Below are 19184 nucleotides of genomic sequence, written 5' to 3'. Positions count from 1 at the left end.
GTAGAGCTCTTTAGTAGCATGCACAACTTGCTGTGTCTTATCTCCAGCGCCAGTAAAAATAGAACTGAACAGGAAAATGAGAAAAGTTTTCCTGACCCGTTTATTTTGGTTATTATGAAAGTTATTTAAATTATTTTTAATGTTTTATTTGCCATGATGAGAGAACTCAAAACCTCCTTTCAAATATTTCTAAAACCGATGTTTATTATCTGTACACTTCTTTTTTACAATTCCTACAAAGTCAAGCTCTATTTCAGGCTCTTAATACAAATTTTCATTAATCTCTTTAAAAGCAATTCCTATCTTTAAACTAGAAAGTAGACTTTCCATAAGATAATGCCACTGTTCTCATAAAACTCAATGAAACTTTGACTGTTTTTGCTGTGTCATGAAATGTTTTTGCAAATTTCTAAGCAACCCTTTGTTGCCATGGAACACCAGTTGCCATCTTAAGTTAAGCCATCTGCTTTTTATATGTGCTTTTCTATTCGTGTATAATGTTAATTATAACATTTATGAAGTGTAAACTTTTAAAAATATTTGAAGATCAACTAATGCAGCACATATGAAACAGATAATAATTATAACAATAGCAATAATAATAATAATAATAATAATAATAATAATCTCTTTCCCTTTCTGCCCTTAACTACAAATGTACATACTGCAAGACATACTTGGAACTATGTATATGTTGAGTCTTTCTCTTGAATAATGGCTTCTATTTGGTGCCTATGCAAAATTTCTTTGGATATTAAATCTTAAATTTTAATGATTAACTGTTCATCAGCAACTAAAAGTAATAAGATATTTTTATTATAATAATATAATTAAAAGTTATTAATTACTTCTATCACAATTAGATTTTTTGCCTGAAATTCATTCCCAGAAAATATGAGAGTTTCCATTGGATTATTTGTGTTGGTCTAGGTACTTAACATTAGGCACTGGGAGGGAACTTAAAAGTAAAAATCTCTCACACATATATTATTTTTAATATGCCAGCTGCAGTTTTTTCTAGAAAACATATGTTTTGATAGGTCAATACATTTATACTCCTAGAACCAACTTAAAAATATAATTTAAATGTTTGTGTATGTATGTGTGTATGAGAGAGAGAAAGAGGGGAGATAAAGAGAATACTTGTGGAGGTCTGAAGACAGCTTTCAGAAGTTAGGTTTTTTTGATCTATAATGAGTTCCAGAGATTGAACTCAAATCATGAGGTCATCAGCATTATGGAATAATTATTTTTACCTGCTATAGCACTTTATTGGTTCAATATCAAATTTAATGATGACACAAGCATACTGAAATATAATTGATAATATGATGGCATGCAAGTCACTGTTGTAGTCAAGTTCATACTTAACCTTAGGTCTTTATGATTCTCTTCATAAAGAATAATCAAATACAGAATAAGTTTCTTTTCTTCTTTCTTTTTTTGAGAATCACACATAGAAAGTATTTCATGTTTCATGTTGATAATGTTTACTATCTATCCTTATCAACTGACATCCTTAATGATTGCACTTGGTGAGCTGCTATAAAGTTTTCATTACTATAAAGTTTGCAAACATGTGTCTTCAAATTTGTTTTTGAAATTATTACTGTTGGAATGTCTTATGTTAAATGAAATTTAATCTCCATTATGCTTTATTCATATTCTCCTCACTCCTTCAAAATCCTACCCCGTCCTCAACACAGACTATTTTGGTCCCTTCTTCATTAAATGAAAGTCTTCTGGCTGAGATCATAATTACCAGTTTGTTGTCAAATCCACTGCAAAGTTTTCTTTCATTTTTCACATCTGATCTCCTTTGCAGCAATACATACTTGACCATTTTCTTCTTGAAGTACTTGCTTCAGATTTTTTTTCTGTGCTACAAAAATTATCCTAGTTTCTGTTCCACCTATTTCCTTTCATTTTCTGTTTCTGTTGAAGATGTTTTCTCCCAGAGAGCAATCGATTCTCTTCCTAGGCAATCTTGTTCACTTTTCATGTGTAGCTCTCATTATATCTTTGATAATCCACCAGAGGCTATGCTTCAGTTGAAACATATGTTGCTACATATCAATGAATCAAAATAATATAGATAATTTTATGACTTTATCACATGTCCTTAATGGTGCAAGTAGGAGGTCTGTCTCATATCCTATGGTATCTATATAAACTACATATGATGTTTAGTCTTCACTGTCAACTTGCCCAGGTTCATAATCATCTAATCACCTGTTGAGTAGCAGTATTCCCCTTTCTCTGCTTCTGTTTGCTTGGAATGCAAGCAAGTGAAAAATTCTAGCCACATGCTGTCACCACTATAGAACTATCTGACTCTATGCCTTTTCCTTTTCTGACATGATTGGATATATTCAGACAAACTGTAAGCTGAAATAAGTACTTATCCCTTAAACACTGTAAGATTTTTTTTCACAACAGGGAGACAAGTTATTAATATATGGGATAATTAGTATTTGACTTATTGTCCACCTGTGTGTCAGAAAGAATGAGAGTTTTAATATCAGCTATTACATGGTCCTTATAAACTTACATGCTTCACTTCTTTTATACTACTCACTAAACAAACTCATCACATAATTCATTCTAAAATAAAATCCTTTCGGAACAGAATGAAGAAATAATTTAAAATACTGGGTGACATCCCTATTTATTTTTTATGGTTTACAAATATTTGACTCACTAGTAGAAATAACCTTATTAACTCCCAAATGTGGGATTTTATTAATCTTATCTAAAGCACACAATTTCTAGGTAATGTTTTAGATATCATTTATGATGTTCAGGCATAAATCATAAATATAGGGATGTCTGTGCCCACTATAGTTAACTTTTAAAAAGAAGACCATTTGACAAGTAAGCAAAACATACGTCAAATATAAGAATGGTGTATAGAAAGTTACTTATCCCTAAGATATATTATTGGTCTTTAAAACTATAGTTGGCAGATGATTTAGCCAACATTTTTTCCATGGGATGATGGAGGTTATAATCCTTCTAGATTGCAATTTAATTAGTGATACTGAACCAACTAACCAAGGATAAGAAAATTGTAGTAAGGAGGCCACTTGTTTGTTTCCCAGCCGCCCAGCAGTTCAGACGCGAAATAATCACAACGAAACTGTATAATTAAATCACTGCTTGGCCCATTAGCTCTAGCTTCTTATTTGCTAATTCTTACATCTTAATTTAACCCATCTCCATTAATCTGTGCATCACCACGAGATCGGGGCCTACCAGCAAAGTTTCAGCACATTGTCTCAGGCAGTGGCTCCATGGCTTCTCCAGACTTGGCCCTTCATTCTCCCAGCATTAACTTTAGTTTTCCCTAAGCTCTACTCTATCCCATCAGGCCAAGCCAATTTCTTTGTTAACCAATGGTATTCACAACATACAGAGGGGAATCCCACATTAGAGGATATCTCACCCTACTTATCAATTCTCATTTCATATCTCTCAGGATAGACTAAGTTATCTTTAAGTAGCAAACAATTCTCAAATCTCAAAAAATCCAGTGCTCTAAAGACAAAAGAGTCAGAGTATTTTTCACATAGGCTGCATGATTTTATCTTTTTGGGTCAATTGTGGATGCCACTCCATGTGGTATTCACTCTGTGAACCTGGTTGTCTGAGCGGTCACTATTCAGAATGGTACTGATCATTATGCTAAAAGAAAGAGGACAACTGAGAGCTTTCTGCTGGTAATTAAATGGGCTCTCTACCAATGTTGCCCTTCTTCTTTATTCTGTTCATCAATCAGAACTACTGAAAGGCCCACTGTGCTAGTTTGTTCTCAGAACATTTACTCACACTTATCAACCCTGACTCTGGTTCACAAAGACTACATTTCCCTAATTTTCTTCTTGTGTGTTACAGTAGTTTTGGCTATTTGGAGGTATTCATGAGAGAATGGAGGGGCAGAGGCATGGAGAAATAAGATTATTCAACCCATTCGTCTTTCTCTTTGAGATGGCATCAGTGGCTGCTTGGACTCAGCTCCCAGAAGATAATTCTCATGAAACATGAGCTTCTGCATGTGACTTTGAAAATTTTATAATAACAGTCCCATTTGGATTCTTCTTTTCTTTTTTTTTTTTTTGATTCTTCTTTTCTGAAGATTCCCTCATAGTTCTTTCTTCTCATTTTGGCCTTGCAGGCCCTGAAACACATGCACAAAAATGTTCCTGTATTAAATACCCTGGGTTGGGGGGAATGTAGAGATGACACAGACCCTAAGAGTACATACTGCTTTTGCAAAGGACTGAATTCAATTCTGGCACTCATGTGAGCTGTGTACAACTCCAGCTCCAGGAATATCTCATGCCTCTAATGTCTGCACACAAGAACTCTTATATACATACCCACACATATACATATAATTGAAAATAAAATGTAAAATTTCTTCACTAATTTAATGTGGCTTTGTTTGTTTGTTTTACTTTGAGACAGGGTCTTTTTGACTTGCTCTGGCTATCTGGGAACTCACTATGTACACAAAGCTAGCCTTGGACTCAGAGCTATCTCCAGCTTTATTTCCACTGTCTTTCTATTCTGTATCATACTTTGCTTCCTAGTCTCACCAGCATCTTTAAGCATTTTTATCCTTCTTTGTGCTTTTTAACCCAAATAAACTCATTGTACCTATATCAGTCATTCTTAACATGTTAACATTTATTTAGTAGTGTTATTTTCTTCAGTGTAATTTCCTCAGCAAAATCTTCCTTAATCAGTTTAATTATTCACCCTGTTGCACACATGAGGTAATGCCTTGTACTTCATGCAATGCAGCCATATTGAGACTTTTTTACACTTACTTATACATTATAGAATGAGGAACAGTGAATTTTTTGTTAACTTTTATCTCAAGCTCTTTGGAGAGTCTGATACATAGTGACCAACAAATGAATAAAGACACTTTTCTTCTTATGTCATTTCTCTCCTTTTTTTCCACCTCTCTCTCCTTGAAGATTTTTTTCTCTGTACCTAATATTGAGGAGTGGTTCTCAGATAATCACTTTGTAGTTGATGTATGGGCTATGAGTTCTAAGCGCTCATCAGTCTTTTTTATGTCAATGATGTTATTATTTATAATAGTAGAGATAGAGGATGTAGATCCTGAAAGAAAAGGTATAGGTATTTTTACTCCAAGCCTTCCATTTCCTTGCTGCATGAGTCTGAACTATTCCAGTGATCCCTGTAAAGCCAATTCTTCCTTGGTGTAATAAGGGATAATTACACATGTCTTCTGTAGTAATGGTATGGATAATGAAAGAACTTGACATTTAGAAACTCAATAAATAGGAGTCACTTTGACTTTTGTTGAAAGCATTAAGTAATTACCAATTTTAATAAGGATTGTTAAGCAGCACAGAGTATTGAAAATCTATAAAATACTCATATTAAATGTTTAAATCAGAAAATGTGATCATTGATAATTACAAGGTAAGATTTTGAAGGATTAAAATACACTTAGTAAATACTTTGAGAAGCAGTGTTTATGTGGCAATTAATAACTATATAAATGTATGTGTGTCAAATATTTTTATTTGTCTATGAATACATTTTAGCCATGTTTATATTTTAATTGCTGCTACTTGAGTTGTAAAATCATATTTATTTATTGGGTACCACATGATATTTTAAAATAGATAATTGAGGTGGAATAAACAGAGAGATATGAATATATCTATATAATCAAGTGATCTTTTTGTAACTTTATCAAATACTTTACATTTTTATTAACTTACTACTTTAAAAAATCATGAAGCACAAAAGGCATCGTAGCTTATTTTTAACTCCCTAGAAAGATAACCCATTCCCTCAAGCTCTCCCCATCCTCTCCTTTTCCCTTCTCTCCCCCATCTCTCCTTATCCCCACCTTATTCCCACTCCCGTGCTCTCAACCCCTGCCCAGCAATTTTGTCAATTTCCAATATCCAGGAACATAACAATATGTTTTTTCCTTTGGGTTCACCTTCTTTTTTTAAATATGGTTTATTTTTTATATTTAAAAATTTCCATCTCCTCCTCTCCTCCTCTCCCTTCCCTCCCCTCCCCTCCACCCATACCCCCCTCCCTCCCTCTCCAGGCCAAGGAACCATTGGGGTTCCCTACTCTATGTTAAGACCAAGGTTCTCCCAACTCCCCCCAGGTCCAGGAAGGTGATCAACCAAGCTAAGAAGGCCCCCACAGAGCCCGTCCATGCAGAAGAATAGCTTTTCTAGGATCACTAATTATAGGCTCTATGTCCTCTATTTATGATCACCAAGGCCAATTGGAATGGGACTGATGGAGCATGTGATCAAACCAGACTCTTTGAATGTGGCTGACGGTGGAGGAGGACTGAGAAGCTAAGGACAATAGTGCTGGGCTTTGAGTCTACTGCATGGACGGGCTCTGTGGGAGCCTTGTCAGTTTGGATGCTTACCTTCCTGGACCTGGGGGGAGTTGGGAGGAACTTGGACTTCCCATAGTGTAGGGAACCCTGACTGCTCTTTGGCCTGGAGAGGGAGGGAGTAGGGGTGTGTATGGAGGGGAGGGGAGGGAAGTAGGAGGAGAGGAGGAGATGGAAATTTTTAATAAAAAAATAAAAATAAATATTATTTTTTTTAAAAAAGATAACCACACTGAGATGAATGCCTTGATCTCTTACATAGCAGAAACGTGGAGGAAGAAAAAGTGTGTGGTTTATTAATGGTACCCTTAACAATGACTGTCTTTGTGGAGTAGGGATTGAAGTCATTTTTGGTAGCTACACAGCTGATACTGTTCTGTGACATTGCATCATACCAGTACATTTCTGATACCATTTCCAAGTGGTAAACAACCCTTCTCAAGGCAGCATTGCCAGAATTCTATTTTACTATCCAACAGGAAATCACCAAGACAGTCTTTTTCTCTTTACTTAAAAAAGTGTATGTCTTTAATGAGTATTTCTTGTGTGAGCCATCTGTAAATGTACTGTTTATTCAAATTCACCAGAGTTAGATTGTTGATTCTTATAAATTATTGCCATTGTCTCATTATGCTTTTGTCAAAAGATGGTTATTTCATATAACAACTCTAGGAAAAGATGTTTCAAAACTAAAATGGAACTCAGATTTTTGGCAAAGCCCTGTTTTAGAATGGTGGCAATATACATTTTGTGTATTTACAGGTATTTGGAGTATCAAAGTGGGTGAATCTTTTTAATTTTCCTCATCTGAATTGAGTTTAAGTGAATTTAATAGAATTATTGGGGCTGCCAGTGCGTGGAAGAGCAGTGATGGTTACAGAAGGAACCAGCAAGGCTGATACTGTCGATGAAGGGATGCTTTAGACCTCTCATTTTTCAGCAGGAAACCATGTTCTGTGATCCATCCCTTGAGTCCTTCCCAGTGCAGTGCTAGCCTGTTTTACTTAGGAAAGCACTAAATGCATCTATTCAGTCAATAAATTAAAATTAAAATTAAAATTAAATTACGCATAACTAGAAATGCTAGTGAAGTAACTGTTTACCTGTTAAAGAAATATATTTCCAAAATGAGTTGTTAAGATTTCTGTCTTGTTACACTTGTTGAACATTTATTTTTACCTTCTAGCTTAGGGTCTCCTGTGATGGCATCTTTTCTGCTTTTCTTTTGGCCACTACCTCTCTCGGTCGTGTTCATTGCAGTTGTTGGCTTTGTTACCCAGGAACCAGAAAACTTTCTCTGGTTATAATTTACTTTCCATTCTCTACTTATAGACCATTACTAATGCAGATGATTTGCTTTATTGTACAGTGTATTTTTTTGCCAATTCGTGTGCTTTCATTGTAAATTTGGAGGAATTTGGATCAAGTTCTTTTGCAAGGAGGCTGACGAGGTATTTTAATTTAAGAAGTTAACCATCACCCTGTTTGGTTCCACTGGAAATTGACTTAACATATTATTCACTCTGGCCTAATCTGCCAGGCAGCCATAAGGATATTGCTTTTTAAGCCACCTTCTAATTTAAAAATATGAAGATTTCACAGGTCAACACATAGGCAGTATGAACTGGGATATTTTAGCATATTAATTGGGCTCCGAAGAATTCACTACAGTTAATGAAAGTTGTACTTGTTATCTAAGATAAATGGAGAGTGCTGCTGAACCTTTCTTAGGACAATTAAAAAAAAAGAATCAAATATTAATGTGAAATAGTTAAGCAATTAATAGATGAGGTGTAATTTGTATTATGAGAGATATTAATCCATTTAATTTAATTCGTGTACTTACCAACCAATTCAGGGATATTCACATTTTGGTTTAATTGGCAGACTTAGAGTTTCTTGCTGGCTAGTAGGAAAAACAGGAAGGAGATTTCTGACGATGCTGCATTTCTCATAAAATTTTCTTTCATCATTAGTATATACAGTTATTATTTTCTTTTTATTCTGTTGTGTCTTCCTATATTCTATTTTTGATCTTATTTGATTTAACCAACATTTCCTCTTGATCTTTAGTGTTTGCTTTCTATTCATTTTTATTAACAGCTCTAAAATAAATATGTGGCTTTAGATTGTACGTCTTCCGGTGCTTTGCCATTTCAACTTGGTCACTATCCTGGTCCCTGGCTTCAAAGCTGTTAATGGGAGATGCTTTGGTGAATACAATGCTCTACACAACAATCCTACTAAGATTAAAGAATACATTGCTCTTGGTAACCAGGTAATAAAGAATATATTGCTTTGTCCTTAATAATACCCCCATTATAACAGTATTACAAAACCAATTTCTGCCACATGCTGGGAGTTTTGTGTACCATTACTCCTATAAGGCTGATAGTACAGAAGGAAACCCAAAGAGGCTGTGTGCTACCTCTCTGGATCACTCAGTTACTAGAGAAACAAGAATTTAAATCCTATCTATCTCATTGCACAGTCCATATTTTTTTTATTGTTGACACTATACTAGAATAAACTACAAGGTGTGGATTTATTCCTAACCAACTAGTCAACATTCACCAATTTTCAGTTTGTTAACACTGCCCTGTAAATTAGTCTCAATTTTCTTTACTTTATTGCAGTTCTGAGGATCAAACCTAGGTCCTTGACTATGCTAGATAAGCACCATACCACTAAGTTACATCATTGACCACAAATCATAATTTTAATCACCTTGGCCTTTGTTTCCTTTTCAAAGAGGTAATTTAAGTATATAGATGTGTGTGCATAGCAATAATAATTAAAGAGGAGGTCATGAAGTTGAATTACAGTGCAGAGTGTTGGAAAAAGAAAGTATAGGGTGAAAATTATGTAAGTTTAGTTCTCATGTATGAAATTCTCACAATAATAAGATACATATTTAAAAAGAATTAAAATTATTTCAGTGAAAACAAAATTGACAAATGTTGAAAACATAATGTGATGTTTCAATGTAGATATCTATTGTGTAATGCTGAAATCAGGTTAACTGACTTTTGTTTCTTTTAAATGATGGCCATTTCTGACTTATTAGTATAAAATTAAGATAGTATAAAATCTGAAGTGAACCTTAGTATATCTTAAACCTATTAAGAAACCAGATTTTTGATAATCATTTAAGATCATATTTAGACATTTATTTGACACATTCAACAGCTATTTCTTCAGTTTCTATTATGCCTAGCAAATACTAAAGATGATGGGGTTTTGCTAGATATAAGGGGAATTCTTCCTTTATAAATTTACATATTTAAATTATATACCTGACCAATTGTGGAAGGAATAACCCCTTACAGGAATTTATCGAGCCCTAAGCTCAACTCAGTTAAAAACAAACTAGTAATATATGTTTATATGTTTCTATTTGTTTATATATTATAATTCACATATAATATACATAATATATACATATATACATACATACAAAAAACCATATAGGTATGTATAAGGTGTGTGTATGAAAGTGTTCATATGTGTTCTGTGGCATCCAATAAATGGAAGTAATTTCATTTAATATTCTAAAGACTTTATAAAAGTTACCTGAAAACAAATAAAAAAGAGCCATGAGAAAAGGATAGTATAATTTTCCCTGAATGGTATTTAAATTTAAATATTTTGGTAGTTTCTTTTGTAGTTGTATCATCTCACACAAATACCTGACTTTAATCAAAACATAATCATTTTCCTTTCCTTACTTTCATTATACTCTGCTCATATCTTTATTTGCCCCTTGATACACATCTACTGCTCCTTACATCAATGCCAATTAAAGTCAGAACACATTAGTAACTGAGTGTGTAGACTTGCATTTCCTCCATGTGATCTTTTATTCATTTTCCAAGCATCACAGGCCCATTCTCAAATAGAAAGTTTTATCTCCTTTTAGAAATATTATGACAATATTGGCTTTTCTACATCCCACTTTTAGCACTCAATAGTAACACATGGGAATCTGTATATCTTAACAGAGATGGTACAGATTTCTTGTTTTTTTTTCTTCTATAGCCACACTTTTGCCTTAAAGGTTCATAATATCCCTTAATGAAAGGCCACATTTCATTTTGTTTTTATATTATTTCTATAGGCATGTCTTGGACTTTTACAACATAAATATTGGTAAAGGTAAACATCTTTAAACATATGTGCTTAAATAATTCTGTATCTTTGGGAGAAATTCCAAAGTGTGCCAATGTTTGGATAAAGGTTATGACTCTTACATTTCCATAAAGTTGTTGACTGACTCCTTTAAACAAAAATCATGCCATTTCTGTTTCTACAAACATGTGGAAACATTTCCTTACATGCATATAAGCAAGATGTAAGAGAATTATAATTTATATCCTTGTGAGATTGTTATTTTGAATTTTGCTCATATCTTATACATAAACATATTTAATGATAAATCTCGTGTCATTTTAAATTTTTCTCTTATTTAAATGATGTACTTCAGATAGTTTTCCCATTTCTTTAAAAATTTTGATTGTTTTATATCAATTTGCAAATGCATTTTGTATGTCATAGATATAAACAGTATGTGTTTTTATTATCTAAAATTATTTTTCAATTCTATCATTTTAATTCCATATTGCTTGGCCTTTTAACTCAGGCTTATTATAACTAGCTTTTACAACTTAATGAAACTATTTCTATTAGTTTATATTCTACCATGAGGCTTGTGACTGTTACCTCACATCTTGCTTCTCAGGCAGCTACTGGCATCTTCCCTGACTCCATTTTCTTTCCCCCTGTATCCAGTTTGACTTTCACATCTAGATATATTTTTCCCTATAATAGACCAAAACAGGTTCTTCATTAACCAATGGTAATGAAACATATTCACAGCACACAAGATGGGCATTCCCACATCATCTCTCCATTTCTGTCTAATTACAAAAGAAGGTTTTAACTTTAACATAGTAAAATTACATATAGAAAAACAGGTATAAGCAAGAAAATTACAGTTACATTATTTAATCTATTTGTACTTGGCAAACTTTTAAAAAATTACTCTATAATTTATCTTATCTTTGTGAGTCTATTTTTATTTTTTTTAAGTTATATAAACTTTTCCAAACGCCCTCTCCCTCCCTTCGTTCCACTCCCCTCCTCTCCTTCCATACACCTTCCCACTCCACCCTCTCAAATCCTAAGAGAGGGCTCTGCCATCCCGGCCCTGTGGAAAGTTCCAGGCCCTCCCTACTACATCTAGGTTGAGCAGGTTTACATCCATAGGGGAATAGGATCCCAAGAAGCCAGTACATGCAAGTAGAGGCAAATACCAGTGTCATATCAGTGGCCCCTCAGTCTGCCCTAACTTAACTCTCTTCAGAGTGGCTTGGTTGTTCCCATGCTCATTCACTCCCAGTCCAGTTGGAGTTGGTGAGCTACCATTAGCTCAAGCAACCTGTCTCAGGGGATGAACCCCCTCATGGTCTTGAATTCCTTGTCTCATTACTCTCACTCTTCCACTCTTCAACTGGTTCTTGGGAGCTTAGTCCAGTGCTCCAATGTGGGTCATTGTCTCTTTTCCCATCTGTTGGATGAAGGTTCTATGGTGATATGTTAGGTAATCAGTCTGACCTAGAGGGTAAGGCCAGCTCAGACACCCTCTCCTCTGTTGGCTTAGGCTCCTGCAGGGGGTCATCCCTGTGGATTCTTGGGCAGTTTTCTAGAGCCAGGATTCTTTCTAACTCCATAATAGCTTCCTCAATTAAGATAACTCTTTCCTTGCTCTCCTATCTGTCCAAGTTTCATATCCAAATGATCTTTTATCATATCTAAGGGAAAGCTATAATTATAACTATCTAGTCTTCAACTCCATCAAAGACCACAGAGGGATGCAATATTACTTAAGGAAGTAGGAAGTGCACTGTAAGCACTTAACTCTAGATATGACAGAGATATCTGGTTGCCTGGATAGTCACCCAAAGTTCTCTGTAACTTTTGGTGCATCTATTTCATCCTATAGGCCAAGAGTGTATGGAAGATTTTTCAGTGAAACAGGAACTCTGAAAGACTGGTCCCACCTATTTTTGTAAATTTCAAACAATTGTTTTCTTAGTGTCCTGCAGAATGTCTGACAGACTCTTTCATGAAGCAGAAACACTGAAGGATTGTCTCACCTTCTTTGTAACGTTTGGTAGTCATGTTCCTGTGGCTCCTGCATGTTCAATTAATATGCTTTGATCAAGTAAGATCCCTGAGAGGTCTCCATGGGAGTGATGCCCTAGGTGATCCAACATCCAGAACAGCTTCACAGTAACTGCTGAGACTATGTTAGCCTCACAAACTACTACAGCCAATATTTAGTGATAATTTAATTTTTTTTTCAGGATCCTTATATTACCATTGCTCCCAATCACTAGGAAATAGTATAGAAAACTAGAACCAATTCCCAAAATATTGTTCATTGTAACAAAGCCGGCTCATTTATTTCCTAGCCATGCAGACCTGATTAATCATACAGAAACTATATTAATTATAACACTGCTTGGTCTTTTAGCTCAGGCTTCTTCTTAAATAACTCTTACATCTTAATGCTTGAGCTTACCAGAAATTTTCCAGTGGTGTCCCTCTCCTTTGGCAGCTACATGGCATCTGCTCGACTCCACCTATTCGCTTATTCTCTCTCTCTCTCTCTCTCTCTCTCTATATATATATATATATATATATATACACATACATATATATGTATACATATACGTATACATATACGTGTATATATATACATACATACATATACATATACATATATATATATATGCCTGGCTTTACTCTGCTAAGCCATTGGCTTCTTTATTAACCAATAATACTGAAACATATTCACAGTATACAGAGAGGAATCCCACATTAGTTCATAAATGCTTCTTTTCATTCAAAGGGGTTAGTTATAAATGGTTAATGGGTCATAATCAATCTATTTTTCAATAAAAAAGAGGGATATAATATAGAAAATGATAAAATGGTAGATTATTAAATCTTTCATTAAAAAACAGCTGGTAAGTCTCAAGATACTTTTTAATTGATATGAATTTTGGTTTATTGATACAAATTTAAGGTGAATTGTCACACTATATGGATATTTCTACTCTTGTTTAATTTATAATGTTTATGTATTCATTTTACAATGTAATATATAGATAAGAAATCTAAATTAAGAGTCATATATAATAGTCAAACAATCATATTAGTTAGGTTTTCTAGGTATTCAGAGATCTATTTATAGGGATAGGTAATCTTCAAACACTTCAAAGATGTACGGAATATGGTCTTATTGAGTTTGCTTTCAATGTGGCAAAGACTAGCCATTGGGTCAAGAAACTGGTCTTCCCTGGACTTCTCAAGATAACATTTTGAAATTGTTGCTGCTTGATAGAGATGTGGCATTCCATTATGAATACCCCCAAATTAGAAGGCCTGGCATCTGCTAATGAGTCTCTAAGTTAGAATTTTATAGATTCTGACAGTCAGCAGTTTCTTGGCTTCATTATCTTAAAATCAAATAAGGAAGATTAATCCAATGATCTCCAATGCCATTTCTAGTCCTCATGTATGGCAGCACACTGTCAAATCTACTGTCATAGGCAGTTGTGTATCATTGTCTTCTGTCAAAGTGGTAAAATGTTTCTTGCAGAATAGGGTGGAAGGGATTGAGGGAAGGATGCAATGAATATGAGTTAGCTAGGTATGTTTGATATAGTCAGAGATAAAAGTAAAAGCTATTATTTTTCATAGTGTGTCATTTCTGTGCCTTCATGCTTCTCTTGGTCCAATTACTAACAAGGTATTTTGTCACTATGCACCATTATGTGTCATGCAGGTACTTATTGTGGTTCCTATGAATTGGTGTAGCTTGGTAGGGACTATTACTTACTTCCTTCCCCTGAATGTTTTGCAATAGCACCTTCAGGTACTGTGCAAGCTAGTCCTCAGGAGGAGGATGCTTGCAAGTCATAACTAGCTCAGGTGCTCTGGCTCTTTTTATTTTTTATTTATTTGTGTGATTGATTTTAATTGAATTTTTGAGCTCTACATTTTTCTCTGCTCCCATCTCTGCCTCCCCTTTCCTCTTTACCCTCTCCCAAGGTCCTCATGCTCCTAATTTACTCAATAGATCTTGTCTTTTCTACTACCCATGTAGATTTGATTCTATGCATGTCTCTCTTAGGGTCTTCATTGTTGCTGTGGTTCTTTTGTTCAAAGAGAATGGTGTCATTCAGTGTAAGTACATAACCTTCAGTCCCTGGGAGGCAATCTAGGCCAACAGTAATAGCTTCTATTGTTCTGAGAGTTAACTTGGACTCTTCTTGATAATGTACGCCAAAGGCTTTATTAATGCCTGATATTGGAAATTTTGTTAGACAGTTGATGGTGCTTGGGATGAGTTTTGTAAACCCAGGTTTTTATAACTTCACTTGTACATTACAAGTATATGTATACATTTACCTTATATGTATTGTAATGTAATTTGAGATAAAATCTATAATAATACGATCTACTATAGCTTTTTCATAAAATCCTTTAGGGTAATTTTACTTTCCCTCTTCTCTGACTGTATTGAACGTCTCCCTCACATATTTAAAGCACAGCCTCATTTTACCCAATTTTCCTTATAATCTCTTATGTGCTGCTTTTTGTTATAGTGCACCACCACATTGTTGGCCTCGCTATTCTTAATTTCTTAGTTTCTACGATGCTCCAAGCTATAAACTTATTTATGTCTCAAGTGTTGGATCCAGGAATCACAGAATAAGAGATAAATGCACTCTTTGTCTTTTGAGTCTGTTACCTCACCTCACTATGAACTTCTAGTTCCATCTATTTACCGCCATATTTCATTATTATTTTTTCTTTTACAGCTGAATAGTATTTCAATAGTGTGTAAGCATCCACATTTTCATTATGCATTCATTAGTTGAAGCACTTTTAGGTGTTCCTATTTCCTAGCTAGTCAATAGCATAACTAGAGAGTAGCAATAAACATGGCGGAACAAGTATCTGTGGAATAGATATCAAGCCCTTTGAAGCACATAAGCAATGGCTGATGTATCTGAGTTATATGGTAAGTTTATTTTTAGTTTTCGAGAATTCTCCACACTGATTTCTAGAGAGACTGGATCACTTTGCATTCCCACCATTAACAAATGAGGGTTCCCTTTCCCCTATATTTGTTATTAGCTGTTTTGTTGATCTTTGCCATTCTCATGGTGCTTAGATGAAATCTCAAAGGTATTTTGATTTGCATTTCCCTAATTTATAGGAATGAAAAGTATTTTGAGGTATTCTTAGCCAGTTTAAATTCCTTTTTTTGGAATTCTTTGTCCCAACCTATGGGGCATTTTCTGAATGGATCATTTTTCTTCTGGCCTTTATTTTTTGAGTTCTTATAAATTTTGTAATTAATACTTTGTCAGATATAAAGCCAGTGATGATTTCCTTCTCTTGTGTGGACTTTCTCCTTCCATTGGATGTTTCTTTAGCCATGCAGAAGCTGAGTTTTGTTAGGTTGAATGTAGAAATTGTTGACTTTAATTTTTGCACAAAGGGAGTCTTATATTTTCTCCTGGCAGCATCAATGTTTCAGGTTTCAGATTTAAGTCTGATCCATCCATTTGAAGATTATCTTTGTGAGAGGTAACAGATATGGGTTTAATTGCATTCATCTACTTGTGGATACAAGGTTTCAGAGTGCTATTTGTTGAAGGTGCTGTCTTGTCTTCAGTGTTTATTTTTGAAATCTTTATCAAATATCAGAGGGCTCTAGTTATGTGTACTCAGGTTATGTTTTACTACTTTGCTCCATTGATCAACATATCAGTTTTTTGCCATTACTATGCTGTTTTTATTATCACCATTATTATTAGTAGTATTAGTATTATTACAGTTCTTTAATATATCTTAGGGTCTGATATGTTTATTCCCCCCAGTATCATTCTTTTTGCTCAGTATTATTTCAGCTATCTGAAAATATCTGAAGTCTTTTGTAGTTCCAAATAAATTTTAAAGTACTTTTCTCTATTTCAATGAAGAATAAGATAGTGATTTTCATTAGATTTCAATAAATCTGTAAATAACTTTGGTGGAAACTTTTTTTATATTTTAATCCAACCAATCAATGATCATAGGATGCCTGTCTATTCTCTATTTTTTTCTCTATTTTTTTTTTTACAGATTTAATGTTTTCATTGTAGAGGTCTTTCACCTCCTTTGCTAGGTTTATTCCAAGATAATTTGTTTACTTTCTGCCTATTGTAAATGGAAGTAGGTCCATGATCTCTTTATCAGAGTGTTTGTTGCTGGTTTATAGTAAGGCTGTTGATTTTTATAAGTTGATTTTATATCCTGCCACTTTGCTGAAATTGCTGATAACTTCTAGAAAATTTCTGGAAGAATTTTTTTCCCAGTTTATTTATTTTTTATTAAAAATTGCCATCTCCTCCCCTCCTCCTCCCCCCTTCTCCCTCCCCTCCCCTCCACCCACACCCCCACTCCCTCCCTCTTGAGGCCAAACAGCCATCAGGGTTCTCTACACTATGTTGAGTCCAAGGTCCTCCCAACTCCCCCCAGGAAGAATTTTTGGGACCTCCTGTACACAATATATCAACTGCAAATGTGGATAGTTTGATTTTTTTTTCCTAATTTTATAGCTGTAATTTCCTTCTCTTGTTTTATTTTTCATGCTAGTGCTTCAAGCCCAATATGGAAATGGATTGGGGATAGTGGAAATTCCTATCTTATTCCTGATTTCTTCATGCATTTTTCTCCATTTATGATGATGTTCTCTATATGTTAGTATATTTTATCGAGGAATGTTCCCTCTAACCCTCTTCTTTCTAGGATTATTTTTTTATCATAAAAGCATTAGGGATATTGTCAGATGATTTTTATGACTATATTGATGTGGTCATGTGATTTGTGTCTTTAAGTCTACTTATGTGATTTATTATGTTTATTTAATTGTATATGTTGAACCATTCCTGCATTTCAGTAATAAAGCCAACATGGTTATGGTGGACATTCTTTTTGATATATGCCTTTATTTCATGTCAAAATATTTTATTGATCATTTTTCAGTCCATGTTCACCAGAAATATTGACCTGTAATTTCTGGGCCTGTACCTTTTCTTTTAATGGTAGGTCAATTTTTTATTACTGTTTTAGTCTTTTTATTTGTTATGAGTCTGCTTAGATTATAGATCTAATTCTGATTTAACTTTGCTGCTTCACTAGAATCTGGAAATTTGTCCATTCTCTTTAGATTTTCCAACTCAGTGGAGTAGAGATTTTAAATATCTCCTTATAATATTCTGAATTGAAATTGGTGCCTTTTGTAATGTTTCTGTTTCACTTCTGAATCTGGTAATTTGTGTCAATTCTCTCTTCACTCTCTTCGCCCTTTACTCAAAGGTGTGTCAATCACATTTATCTAATCTAAGAACTAGGCCTAAGATTTATAAATTTTTGTATTGTTTCTTTATTTCTGTGTCATTAATTTTTCATTCCTATGGGTTTTTTCTTGTTTTAAAAAAATGCTTAAATTATATCATAAAATTATTAATTGCCTTCTTTTTATTTTGATATTTAATAAATTTAATATTTTAAAATTAATAATTTAAATATATTTAATAATACAAAGCTATACATTTCTCTCATAGAATAACCTTTTAACTTGTCCAGAAGTTTATGTGTTGTGTTTTCATTTAATTCAGTTCCAGGAAAAGAATTTTTTATATCTTTATTGATTTATCCTTTGATCGCATTCACCAATTACTAAAGAGTGTTTTAATCATCCTGAGTTTGTGTACTTATGCCTAAGTTTTTCTGTTAACATATTTTACTGCATATATTGCAGAAATGACACACAGAGTTCTTTATTTTTTACTTAATTTGTTAAAATTTGTTTTCTGTACCAGTTTGTGCTCCTATCTTAGGGGAGCTTCTGTTTGATACTGTGGAGAATGTAAATTCTTTGGTGTTTAGATGGAATATTCTGTTAGATATCAATTATACCACTTGATTATATGATGTTATTTGTGACACTGTTTATTGTTTGAACATATGACCTATCTAATCTAGTAAGTGAGGTATTAAAATCCCCTACTGTTAATAGATAGACTATAATTTGTGTCTTTAATTTAAGTAATATATGTTTTATGAAATTTGGTACAGCAGAATTTGATGCATATAAATTTAGGAGAGTAATATCTTCATGATTAACTGTTCCCTTTATTCGAATGATGTGTCCCTCTTTTATCTCTTCTGATTAGTTTTAGTCTGAATTCTATTTTTATCCTATATGGGGTCTGTAAATCCTGTTTGCTTCCCAATCCCATTTGACTGGGTTACTTTTTTTCATCCTTTTACATTAAGATGGGGCATATAATTAAAACTAAGGTGAGTGTTTTGTACAAAACAGAAATACATATTTTGTTTCTTAATCAAGTCTATAAGCCTGTACCTTTTGGTTGGGGAATTAAGACCATAAGTATTAAAGTTATTACTGAATATTGTGTGTCGCTTCAATCTTTTCTTGTTATTTATTCCTTTCTCATACAATACATCCCAGCCATAGTCTTATCCTCCCAGTTCTCTCAGTTCCTCTCCCCAATTCACCTGTACCCAGATCCACTTCTTTTCCCTTGAGAAAAGATCATGGATCGAGGGATATCAGCCAAACACAGCATGAAATTATGCAATAAGGCTAGGCACAAATCCTCGTGTCAGGGCTACAGGAGACAAC

Source organism: Arvicola amphibius, chromosome X (assembly GCF_903992535.2).
Source record: "Arvicola amphibius chromosome X, mArvAmp1.2, whole genome shotgun sequence".
Lineage (NCBI taxonomy): Eukaryota > Metazoa > Chordata > Mammalia > Rodentia > Cricetidae > Arvicola > Arvicola amphibius.
The sequence above is the reverse complement of the archived record's forward strand: the minus strand, read 5'-3'. Positions refer to the sequence as shown.